General features: G+C 35.3%; 1 long non-coding RNA gene across 1 annotated transcript; it reads right to left on the bottom strand.

Moving 5' to 3' along the window:
* Positions 1 to 10,963: 10,963 nt before the first annotated feature.
* On the bottom strand, positions 10,964 to 11,729 carry LOC124630712. Its single transcript, XR_006984442.1, has 3 exons — positions 11,623 to 11,729; positions 11,332 to 11,545; positions 10,964 to 11,214 (listed from the first exon to the last, which is right to left on the bottom strand). It is a non-coding gene; the product is annotated as an uncharacterized LOC124630712 (long non-coding RNA).
* Positions 11,730 to 13,181: the final 1,452 nt, after the last annotated feature.

Below are 13,181 nucleotides of genomic sequence, written 5' to 3'. Positions count from 1 at the left end.
TTATGTTAAGATTGGTCTATAATGTAACTAAATACAGCTGAGTAGTATTGTACATGGAGCAACTGCTATATGACCTCTTCAGCAAAATTATCTATTATCACACTTATTCTGTACTTGTTTTGATGCTATTTCCAGCTACAAACTCTTAAACACCAATTCTATTATATTGATTGAAATTAAAACAAAACCATAAAAATCTATTTCACACACTATCCGCACAATAAATCTTCTATAGAAAATTCCAGAAATTTCTAACCACCGCAGCCACGTTCTATACCAAAACATTTTCCAGTGTAACCACTTCAGTTTTCCAGTAAATAGTAGTGGGGAGTGTGCGTCCGTGTTTAAACTTTCGGTACGAGTGAGTCAAGAGGGCCTGCGACGACGCGACGGCCACGCTACGAAAATGCAGCGACACTTGACGGAGAAACGCGCGCTCTTCCTTTTAAAATAGCTCGGACAGAAATATTTTTGAGAAGGGGACAGGTTTGTATCTTGTGAGAGATATTGTAGCGAAGATAATTATGTTGAAAATGAATAGAATTGCTATATTCTTAAAACCACGACAAGGGTTATAAAACTAAGTATTAAATGCCTATTAGTCGATCGATTAATTAAATAATTTTACTCACAAAAAAATCGACTACAGGTTTAAGGAATGCCTTTGCCTATGTTAGGATATTAAGTTTGTGAGATTAATTAATTATTAATAAGGTTTATTAATAAAAATGAAAATCGATCTCAGTGGCGTGCACTTGGAGAGGCCTATGTCCAGCAGTGGACTGCGATAGGCTGATGATGATGATGATGATGATGATGATGATGATGAAGGTTTATTATATATTTACCTCTATAGATATATGTATGGATAGATTTACAAATTAATAGTAATCTCCTCTGATTCAATTTCCAAACTTCGAAAATTACACTTCCAATCATTTTTAAATGTAAGCTCGTAAATTGCGTCTCATAACTCAAGTTACAAATTCGTTTTGATTAAAAAACATATCAGGTTTCGATTCCATTTTCCTAAGAAGTAAAAGATAATCGACACGAACCTTAATTTGAATTTTTGATATCAGATATCGAGAGAATAAACATTATTGCGTAGGTACAAAATATAAGTGGCTATCAGCCTCTTTATCTAGATTATAATTTAGCCACTCAAGACTTTTATTAAAACCCTTATTTTATAAGCCTCAAACTTTCATTATTTTTCGCAGTTTAGCGTAAACAAGTTTCGAAGTTTATACCAAAAAAATATTATTTTCCAGATATCAACCGGTAATCTAAATAAAACTTTTTTCTTTTTGGAAACGGTTCTAGTAGAAAAGCCATTACAAGTTTTCCAACTTAAATTAAGTAAGTACTTGAGTTGGTACTATGTTTTTTCCGTATTTGGAGAAAGTTATGTTTTATTTTTGTGGTACCCGCATCTTCTGCAACTTGTTCTTTACTTTAAGAGATACATGTGCAGTTTTCTAGCAAATGCAGTTAGTCTGTACAAGTTGTAAGTTATTTTATTCTTCGCTGTTTATAGGAGAAAATATTTGTAACTTTTTCTCCTGTTCAAGTGTTTTAAGTGATGATGATGATGATGATGTCCTCCTAGACGATTATCGGCTACGGCGGCTGTTCTCATGTAAGGAGATTAGCCAACTACGCAGGACATATTATAGTGCACGAGCATTTGCGCAGACACAGGTGCACTCACTATTCCTTAACTCTCATAGCCCGATGGGACGGTAATCCGACACGACCGGAGAGAGATCAGGCGCAGGACCGACATTTACGTGCTCTCCGATGCACGGGTGTATCAATCACCAGCTTCCAGGCTCCGGGCTGCGTTGTGAAAGTCTTCTAAAACCCACAAAGCGATTTCGGCCCGACTCGGGAATCGAACCCGAGACCTCGTGCTTAGCAGCCGCACTTGCGACAGCTAGACCAACGAGGCAGTTTTAAGTACTAGTTATAGGACTTACAATTCTGAGAAAACTTAAAATTTTCTCCCGATACAAGAATTGAACACGGAGCTTTCTGTGCAATCGCAGCAATAAGCTTCTTATAAAAAATAACTTAAAAATACCTTTACAGAAACTGTAAAGCTCAGTGTTCCTACAAATACTTCTCTACCCTGATTTTATAAGTGTCCTTCACTTATAAAATCAGGGTAGAGAAGTATTTGTAGGAACACTGAGCTTTACAGTAAGTGTCCTTCACTTATAAAATCAGGGTCTTATTTCACTCCAGTAATATTTCGATCTCCAATCTTTATTCTCAAAGGGTCTTTATTGAATCTTCTCGAAAGTTCCATTTAAATAATTCCGCTGCATCCAATATTCAATAGAAAGTCTTCATATACGCGATATTCCTTCACATGTCCAGCGATCGCATTGTGACTCGACTTCATTTCGTATAGGAGCTTTGTAATGTCATTTCGAAATGACAGCTTCGCGTGCAGTGTTAGGTTCAATATAAGAAGATGATTCCAGTTTTTTTGAAGGATTTAATATAACATTTCACTAAATTAAGGAACCTAATGTGTGATTATGTGAAATTAAACACTATATTGAGACCAAGAAAACATTTTTAAAACCCAAAATCAATTACATTTAACACACTTTAAGCAAACAGAAAAAATACCACCAAAGTCGGTGTCCCAAAACAACCACGGACACAGAAGCTGGTACATTGACAGCACCAGTGGTTATTAGGTACATTCCAATCAATACCACTGGACAATGGACATTTTCAGTCTAAAACGGTTTATTTTAGCCCCAAAATGGTTTATTTCTAGCTGAAACTTTTACGCTGCGTTGGCCGATGTCCGATTTAATAAATCGAATCTGTTTGATTTATACGCGTAGGTAACTGTTTTTTAAATGTTGGTCATGAAAAACCGTAGTTTTTAACTGTTTTTTTGTCTATTTTGCGTTTCACCTGTCTGTGGAAAAGAATTATTAGCTTTTGTGAGCAACCTAGTGATGTATCTATATTTCTGGTGTTTTATGGTGAAAGATTTTTTTTGTGTATTTACCAAGTTAATGTGCAAGAAATATAAAAATTAAAAAATTGAATTCCGAAAATGCGAAATCGTCATCTTTTTCAGCATAGTGAAAACGTGCAAAAAAGACCATTTTCGAACAAAACATTACGCCCGAATGAGCAGCAAAATACACAGGGAAAAAACAATTCCATTTATGTAATGAATACTTTTGACTGGGCACACCGTTGATCCCCGGATTATACGGAATATGAGAGCCAGTAATTCAATATATAATCTAGATTTGAAATATCAACTGCCGATATTATTTCTGTATTCCAACCTTTTTGCGAGTCATTGGTTATTTTTTTGAATAAAGAATATCGATGTATTTTTAATGAGGATGTACAAAAAAATATTTTTTCAGACGTAGATTATATATTTTTTTGTTTTTATTTTTTTACGCGTTTAAATATAAATTGTTTTGAAATAAAAAAGAAAAATGTTTTATGTGATGTAGAATTCGCTGTTTGTAGATAATAAATAGCTTAACTTGACCAATAGCCCTGTAGTGACACATTCATTGTACATAATTGTAAGCTAAACGATTTCATAATAATATTTATTTATCGCATACAGTTATTACTTTTATTATATATTTTGTCAAAATAAACACGAAAATGATATTTATGTATATTCCTTTATTTATTTTATTCAATGTAAATACAAAATTGGGGTTTTCGTTTGTACAATTAAACGAGTACTATAAAATGATGGACCAATTTGTTTTATAACGCAAACCTACATTAATTTTACTGTTAAAACAACACACAATTCTGCAATTGTTTTGATGAACTATTTTCAACTGTTATGGAAAATTAAGTAAATATTTGAATAAAAATTGTCTCTCGGTTTCATATCAAATACGTATAAAAAATATGAAAGTCCTTTTTTATTGTGGATGGCAATAAGTAGCGTTTATTTAATACTATTTATTTAAGTCTTTTTCATGTAAGACTGACTTCTACCAGCGAGTTCACTCGTTTACCGAATAAAAAGTGTCCTTCTTATATTAGGTATCAAGTTTCATGAAAAAACATTACACACTTGCGCAATTATAATATGTGTACGATAACGAGAAAGATATTTCATAAAACACACCTGTTTCAATCACCTACATAATATAAATATTAAATAATGTTTTCATTCCTATAAAAGCAACTATCATTGTTACATTTCCTGTAAAAGTATAAATATTATTATTACCTATTGACATAATGACAATGGATGATAGATAAAATATCTAGCATTTGTTTTACAAAACTGTTTAGACATGCCTATGATTCATAAATATTATGATAGTTGTATGTAATTCTAATTGCGATGCAATAGAGAGGTTAGGTTTTTAGTCTGTATTTTCCAAGGGTTATATTCCTGAATATAACTTAATATAGATGTTTTATCAAATGTTTAAGCAAATGAACAATGCACATTGTCTGGATAAGCGCTAGTTCAGGAGCGCCCAGTAGTGGCCGAGTACACACACAAGACGTATTGCTCACTCGCTTTCGTGAGATAAGACATCAACACCCACTATAGGATGGAAGTCCACACAATCTTTCAGCCTATAGCTTTCGCCAGCGGTTTCACCCGCTTCCTGAGGGCTACACTTCCCACATCCGGTTAAAAGTAGCCTTTATGCTACTCTTAATTGTCTATAAGCTGTGACTTCCAATAAGTTTCATCAAAATCCATTTAGTACTTTTTGCGCGAAAGAGGAACAAACATCCCTACACACAAACTATAAGTTGTGGCAGTCGTCAGCTCTCGATCTATACTTTATCGATATTAATTGGAGCCTGTTATCCCATGCTCGTCGCGGCTGCTTAGCTAGAAGTAGGTCAAAAGTAGCAATCGATTAATTCCAGCTGATCGATCACACTGGATACGCTTGACTTACCTTTAGAATCTTACTTTTATAAAACATATCTTCAATATGTCGTTGTGACGTCAACTATATCATATTTATTAGAAAAGGTGAATCCGACGCAGAACCGATATTTACACGCTTTTCAATTCACAACATCCAGAAGCTGATTCGTGAAAGTATTTCCCACAGAATTATTTCGTTTCTACCCGGAAATCGAACCAGAGTCCCCGCGCACAGCAATCATGCTTTATGGCTACTAGACCCTACTTAGTGTTCCTTAGGAATAAGGTAACCAAAGGAGCTACATAGTAACGAAAATGGGTTAGAGTAGTACTTAGCTCAAATGGTAGTGACACAATAATCTACATATAGGACTTAACCTTAGACCTAAGAACAACACCACAAATTGCATTCCTACCAACAAACCACCAGCTACAAACAAGAAACCTCATAACCCACACGACAAGGAACAACTCTAACGAACAAAAGAACATCCTTACATAATAATACGAATAAACTGCGAAGAATGCATTGCAAATCTAATACTCTGACTTCACGTACAATCTTTATAAAAGGAAATGTCACGTAAAAATAAGTGCAAAGACATGACAAAACCTGTTTGGAGTTTTATTTAAGTCAACAACTACACAAAGAATGTAATTTGCAGAAGGTTCGTTCTTTATAAAGAGTGAATAAAATAAAATAGGTGTTTGTTTGGGTATGGCTCTGGTTATTTTGCATTTCCAAAGTGGTCTTCTAGGGATATTAGACAACATCTGTACTTTACTTTGTGAAAAGTATTACCACAATATTAAATTAATTTTCGTTCTGAAAATGTCAAAATAATTCAGCTTTTTATGGACATGGTCTTCTGTGTTTACACATATCAGTGCGTTGAGAAAATCTGTCACAAAGAGTTAAAAGCGTAAGATTACTGGATGTTCTACGAAAATGATGAAAGCATCACAGAGTTTTAGCTATTTGTAGGATTTCATTATCCTTTACATTAAAACAGATTAAAGTACTGTTGCTTCAAATAAAAAAGTTTTTTTTTCAGTACATAGCTACGCTTATTATCATACCAGAACGTGAAAATAATACGTTAATTTGAAAAGATACCAAACAAATCGTTATTAACATTGCCTGATCTATCTCAAAAAAAGCCCTGTTTAATACGAAACCAATCTTATACCACTCTTTCCACAAAAGCTTTAATATCAAGTAAAACACCAGAATCTCAAAGCAAAACTATTATTAATATACTAGCTGTTGCCCGCGACTTCGTCTGCGTGGGCAATATAGAATTGTCAAAATACTATTTATCCGGTATATGTATGTATGGCCATTTATCATCATCATCATCCCCATGCCCTTATCCCAATTTTATTTGGGGTCGTTAATATGTTTTCTCCTTCCATACTCTTCTATCTGCCGTCGTCTCTCATGTGTGACCTTTATATTTAATTTAATTTAATTCTCAAAGGATACAAAGGTCTGGTAAAGCTGTCATTTGTACATTTTCTGCAGCAACTGCAACTTATCAGAAGCCAGAAAGTCTGTCAAACAGTCTTACCATGGATAACGTGGTGTCCAGTTCACTGGGTTGAGGACATCATGTAGGTAGTCACTTCAAGTATACTATTGGTACTCAAACAGATTCGGTTTGACTGGAAGCCAACAACCACATAATTGGGGAATAGCTGGGTGGATGATGACGTAGTCATCAGGCAGGCGCATAGTTTCACTACAGGGGGAAACACATGAGGATTTTCTGTGCACTCACTCACTATGTTAAGTTGGGATTCCACCGAAACGTTTGAATTAGTTCACGAACAGGCCAATATCTGTGAAAGTCCAATTCATGTGTTCATACTTGAAGCCTGCAGTTTTTTTTTTTCAAAATGTGCGCTCGCAATTTGTCACTTCTTGGTGCAGCCAGCAAACATAAGGCTGTGTACACGCTAATAATTATGTAGCTTCTCCAGAATTGATGTAAAAAGATTCTTCGACAGCGGGCTATAGTAGCGTAGTTAATATAACAAACTAAAACAATCTTGTTGATCCTGCAAATATAGTTAGAGAAGCGGGTGTGCAGGATGACCACTAAGAGTTGGTAAATACGTTCTGAAGACGTCCAAGTCCCCGCGACCAAAACTAATTCATTACTATTCTAATTTGTTATTCAAATTAGGCTGATAATTCAGCAAAAACAAAAGACAGCCCCCAAAACCCCTTCACCACTTCCTATGTGTTTTTGTGAAGGTGGAGAAAAGGATTACCAAGCTCCCAAAGGCCTGGGTATGTGCAACACGTTGCATGGCATCCTGGAAAGTTACGTTATTCTCAGCCATTAGTTTGACTTGTTCATTAGAGAATGCAGTCTTCTGTGCATTGAGCAGTGCAGCATTGGGTGCAGTGTGAGGGAGTGTTAGGCTTTGGCTCTGGTGGGCCTCACTGGGGTTTGCAGAATCTCCTAAAGGGGCGCGTGAAATAACGCGCATCGCTGACATGGGCATGTTAGACACGGGTCTCCTAGGAGCCGGATGGTCGACGACCCACTCAAAACTCATCGCCCACGCCTATGGTGGCCGGGAATCGGCTCCCGTGGTTTCTTACGCAGTGGGAATTTTCAATCGTTCCGCCGCCTCATTCTTTTTCATCCCATTTCTTCTCGCCCCAGACCATGGCTTAAACCTGGGCCGGGTACGATAGTTCGCACAGTCCACACAGTGGTGATAGTCGGACACCATCTCCATGAGATCAGAGTTGGGAATATATGTTTTCAAAAAAATAATAGTACATTTAACGAAAACACGTTTTATAGCAAGTCTTTGTAACTGAATGATATCAATTATGTAAACGTAGAAATATAAAAGGTGCTTTTTTAGACTCAGCTCGGGTCTGATTGTGACTATTAATAATCGAGAACAGTGTATTTGTGATCCCACCCAAAACAAAAATGTGAAAGACTGCCAAGTTCGATAATATGGGAATGCTTCGCCTATAAAAGAAGTGAGATCTGAATAAGTACCAAGTTCCATACACATACCTCAGTTAAAAATAGTTACTTTTTTAATGATGTTACTTGGCAAGTTTTCATACACCTTGTTATAAACCTACTAAACGCAATGAATCAAGTATTTAATTTTCTATTAAAACTTGCCAAGTAATCATCATTAAAAAGTAACTATTTTTAACTGAGGTATGTGTATGGAACTTGGTACTTATTCAGATCTCACTTCTTTTATAGGCGAAGCATTCCCATATTATCGAACTTGGCAGTCTTTCACATTTTTGTTTTGGGTGGGATTTCATTTATTTTTGTAAGGTTGTTTATTTTATTTTTTTCTTATGATGAAGTTAGTTAAAGAAATGTCTCATTTATACTATTTTTTAGATTTTTTAATATGCACTATGTTTCTTACAAAGAAATGAACTAGATTAACTAAATGGACTAGATTTACCAACTGACTGACATGACATGTTATCATATATTATGTTCGTGGATCAAAGTTACACATTCGTTATTTTCGAAAGTAATTCACACTTGGCCGTTTTCAGATTTTTACTTTACTTTGACTAAATACAAACCTTTGTACCATTCGAAGATATATTATATAAATATAGATAAATTTAGTTCGTTTTAGTTCCTTAGGGGAATAAATTTACACCGGGTATAAAACACCTTCATTATTTTGAAACCGACTCACACTTGGCCATTTTCAGATTTTCCCTTTAACTTGACATAAAGACCTACCTCCATGCCAAATTTCAAGTCAATACGACCATTGGAAGTGGTCTAGGTTTTTGATGAGTGAGTCAGTGAATAAGTGAATAAGTGTATAGTAAAAATAGCGATTTTCTGACGTCAATATCTCAAGACCTACAATAGGTATATTAATGAAATTTTGTATTTTAGATAAGTGAGGGGGTCTCAACAGATACTAGAAATTTGATATGCGTAAATAAAATAGATTTTGAGTTACAGGGGGGTCGAATTTGGCCCGAAATGGTTCGTGTAATATAACCCACGGCCGGTGTGTCGCTTTTTTGCTCGAACTTGGCGGACACACTGCCGTGTGTCTAGATCAGAAGTTGAAAGTAAGTACATACATATGTCTCTGGTATGCGGCGCGTAATTTGTACGTTTTCAGGGGCGAGAAAGCATTTTACGTGCGCATGGTATTCAATCGAGGAAGCTCTCATTTCTTTAATGTACACTTTGTGTCTGGGCTTGTCTCTAAAGCTACAGAAACTTAAACTCACACTTAGCAGTGCTTGCGAGAGACAGATCTTTCTCCTTTCTTTTAGGATCCATAAGCGTTACATGTTTTGCACCACACAAAAAAATATTTAAGGTCTACTTAATACTACTCATTTAACGTAATTTGCTTTTAAGCCTCCACATTAATGGAAGATAAGCTAAAATAAAACCCCAGCTCAATTTGTTTATGAAAAAATGCACAACTCCATCTATGACTTTACATGATAATTAATTAATGTTCCGCTAATGTCTTTCCACCTGGCTGCTTTGTCAAATTTGTTGTATTTTATATACCACAGATGGAGCCGCTTTGACCGTGGCTGAATAATTTTACCCCTGTTGACCGGGATAAAAAGTAGCCTATATGTTAATCCAGGGTATCACCTATCTACATACCAAATTTGAATCAAATCTGTCTAGCCGTTTTTGCGTGATTGAATAACAAACATACATTCATACATTCTCACAAACTTTGTCATTTATAATATAAGTAAGAAGTAAGATTTTGTTAAGGAGTACGGTAGACTCGATCGAAACCTTATAGGAATGAATAACAAAACATAAAGAAATATTGATTTTGAATCGACAACATATATCCGCAAAATTCGGATTATGGAGAATTTCGTTAAATTCCAATGGCCCTGACAGACAAAACGCAGTATGACAGCCATATTTGTCAATAGATATAGATAACAGTAGATAGATCGACCATTATGTGATTTCTGGTGAAGCCAAAAACGAAACACACTTTTTTATGTAGAAGTTATAGTATTTAGAGTTACGTATTAGTATTTATAGCGTTTCTTAATTTTTGGAATCAATTCATAGAAAATGTTAAACATTTTTCAAAGTATCGCTTGTTTTGTTACTAAAAGGAGAATGCCCGTTTTGTTAGGAGATTTGGGCCCCCAGAAAAAAATTGCGTGCCATGGTGGTTTTAACTTTATTTTGAAGAACGACAATTACCTTTTCAGACCCTGAAAACAATTTATAATTTTTTACCCTAGTTTCCGAGAATTATTGATTTTTTTCTGATGAAGAATTGAGGTTATTAGACAATATTTTTTCAAAAACAATTTGCGTTAAAACAATAAAATATTTTTAGTATTAATATTGATTCCCAAATGAAATAAAAACATCAGATATCATCTTTTCTTGCTAAATAATATGTTAAACTGTTTATCTTGCAGTCAGCGGAAGTAGGTTTTGCTGGCACCAGTAGAAATAAATATACTTAGGGCTAAATTGGTTGGAGGAGCATGTGGCTACGTTACAACAACCACAAGGAGATATCTTAAGTTAAGCTACTTGGTCAGATTGCACTTGGGTGACCATCCATTACAAACTTCAGCTGGGTGGCTGCTAGTACTTACATTTAAACTGCTGATTCTGGGTGCATTATTTATACTTGTTATGAGTAGCTAGAATCCAGCAAGTGTGACAACCACTTACCAGGAGGTAACATGTTATAACCCAGTGTATCGGGTATGGAGGTCAGATGGGCAATCACTCTTTGAGCAATACTGTATTCAGCTGCATCGGTTAGACTAAAAGCCGACCCCAAGATTGTTGGCAAACTGGTAGGTACCTAGTATATACGAGTATGTATGACATATATGACAGCATCTCCTGCAAGCGACATAGTAAAATCACTGCCCTGCTACTTAGTAAGATCGCTGTGCCATCTATGATTAGTTGTAGTTTATTTTAGAAAGGGCTTAATTATAAAGGAGTTTAAAATATAGTAAATGCTATACAGATGTTTAATAAGAAAAAACACAACCAATTAAAATAATAGATATTTATTCTTCAAGGAATATGTTGTCTAGAAATTGTGCTGGAGCGCTTATATCATTAAAGCGGTGGCAGTGGTGGTGGTACAGGAATCATCATATCTGTAATTATGTTTCCATCCATGATACCAGTCTCCGGTGCAGACTCCACAGTGTGTTGGCTACTGCCAGCAACGGGTTGCCTCCGGACTTGTCTTGATGCAGCCGCCCAACAAGGAACACAAACTCGTTCCAAATGCAACACCTAATAACAAAAATATTATATTTAGATACTTGATATTCATTAATATTTAATTAGTTCAACACACACATACATATGCATTCATACATTAAGTTTAAATAAATAAGAATAAACACTTACGTGATGTACTGGTGTCCATCTTAGTATAACATTCCTTTGAGGAACTATCTTGACTGACTCTATGAGTTCTGCGACTTGCTGTTGACAAGCCACATGCGTAGCATATGTTTAGGTGTCCACGAGCAGGGGATACAAGTGACAGATTTGAGTTAGATGCTGTCTGGTTTTGTAATAATACAAAACATTTCACACACAGGATATCATCAGAAGATATCTGGAAAAAATGACAAAATAAAACGTAAGGTAGTTTAGAGGCGTGTGAAATCCACAAACATAATAAAACAAACTTACCAATGTAGGTGTTTAGAAGGATAAGCATTGGTTCATCTATTTCTTCAATTTAACGTCTACGAAGATTAGGCCCTATACGTAAAGAGAAATTAACACACTGACTACTCGACTTCTACCAGGTGCAGACATTTTTCCGGAGTAAAACAACAATATCACTAAAAACAAGAGTCCAATGCTCACGAGTCAATGTGCTCACTTATCATTAAGAAAAGAGTCCAATATCTAAAAAAAAACCACTGGAGGCACGAAAACGATTAGCTCGACAGTTTTTACGCAAATTGTAACTATCAGAAGCAAATACGGAGGAATAAATTCAACTCTACGCATAACAACCGGCACGAAAACAATTTGAATGACGTATTGATTTGACAGATAGACTCGCGTTCCGAGTAGATGTTACCATGTTAAATATTTTGTTAATCGATTTTCTAAATCGATTTGTTATAAATAATATCATTTACTAATTATTGTGTTATTGTTGTATTCCATGTATGGTGTTAGGTGTAACCGTTTTATAGATATAGTTCAGTGGTGACTTTTGTTAGTGTTGATATTTTATTGTTTGTGCAACAGTTATAAACAGGTTTTCTTTCTTCTTTTCTTGTTTACTATTTACGAGTGCATACTTAATATATATACTTGTACATTTTGATATAAGAGAAAAATGCTATATATTATATCGATATTTTCAATCGATCACCTCGTTCATTTAAATGAGATAGTCTGTCGTCTACCTGGCAACATTCACGTTAAGTTTTAATGGCGGAACTAGCTTAGATTCAATAAAATAAATATTAATTATGTTTTTCAATGCTAGGGTACAAGAAATTCTGAAAAAAAATAGTTAGTTTTATAAAATTAGGACTTGATTTTTAATAATAAAATATTCTTGACACTCTATCACAAATAAGGGGCCCAACGGGTGGCAATGTCCTTTGTCTTTAACACATTCGGGGGCCAGCTACATGCCTCTACAGTGGTCAGTTTTTGGACTCTTATCGCATAAAATTATGTGTCACGTATTGCCTATCTATCAAACGGTAGTGAGTTTCTAAATCTATGACAGCATCCATGATAAAAGGATATAAACCTGCGTACAAATCAAAAAAACCGGCCAAGTGCGAGTCAGACTCGCGCACGAAGGGTTCCGTACCATTATTTATAAATCGGACAAAAAAATCACGTTTGTTGTATCGGAGCCCCCCAAAATATTTATTACATTCTAGTTTTCAGTATTTGTTGTTATAGCGGCAATAAAAATACATCATCTGTGAAAATTTTAGCTCTCTAACTATCACGGTTCCTTAGATGCAGACTGGTGACAGACGGACGGACAGATGGACGGACGGACGGACGGACAGACGGACGGACAGACAGAGGAGCGAAAACAATAGAGTCGCGTTTTATCCTTTGGGTACGGAACCCTAAAAACAAAAAAATACAGGATTCAGAAAAAGAAACAGCAAAACTCAAAAGAGGCCGTCTATACTAATTTAACAAAATATTAATAAAATACCGTTTATCCCTGTTGACCGGGATAAAAAGTAGCCTATGTGTTA

This window comes from Helicoverpa zea, chromosome 5 (assembly GCF_022581195.2).
Source record: "Helicoverpa zea isolate HzStark_Cry1AcR chromosome 5, ilHelZeax1.1, whole genome shotgun sequence".
Classification (NCBI taxonomy): domain Eukaryota; kingdom Metazoa; phylum Arthropoda; class Insecta; order Lepidoptera; family Noctuidae; genus Helicoverpa; species Helicoverpa zea.
This window is presented reverse-complemented; position numbering and strand designations above follow the sequence as displayed.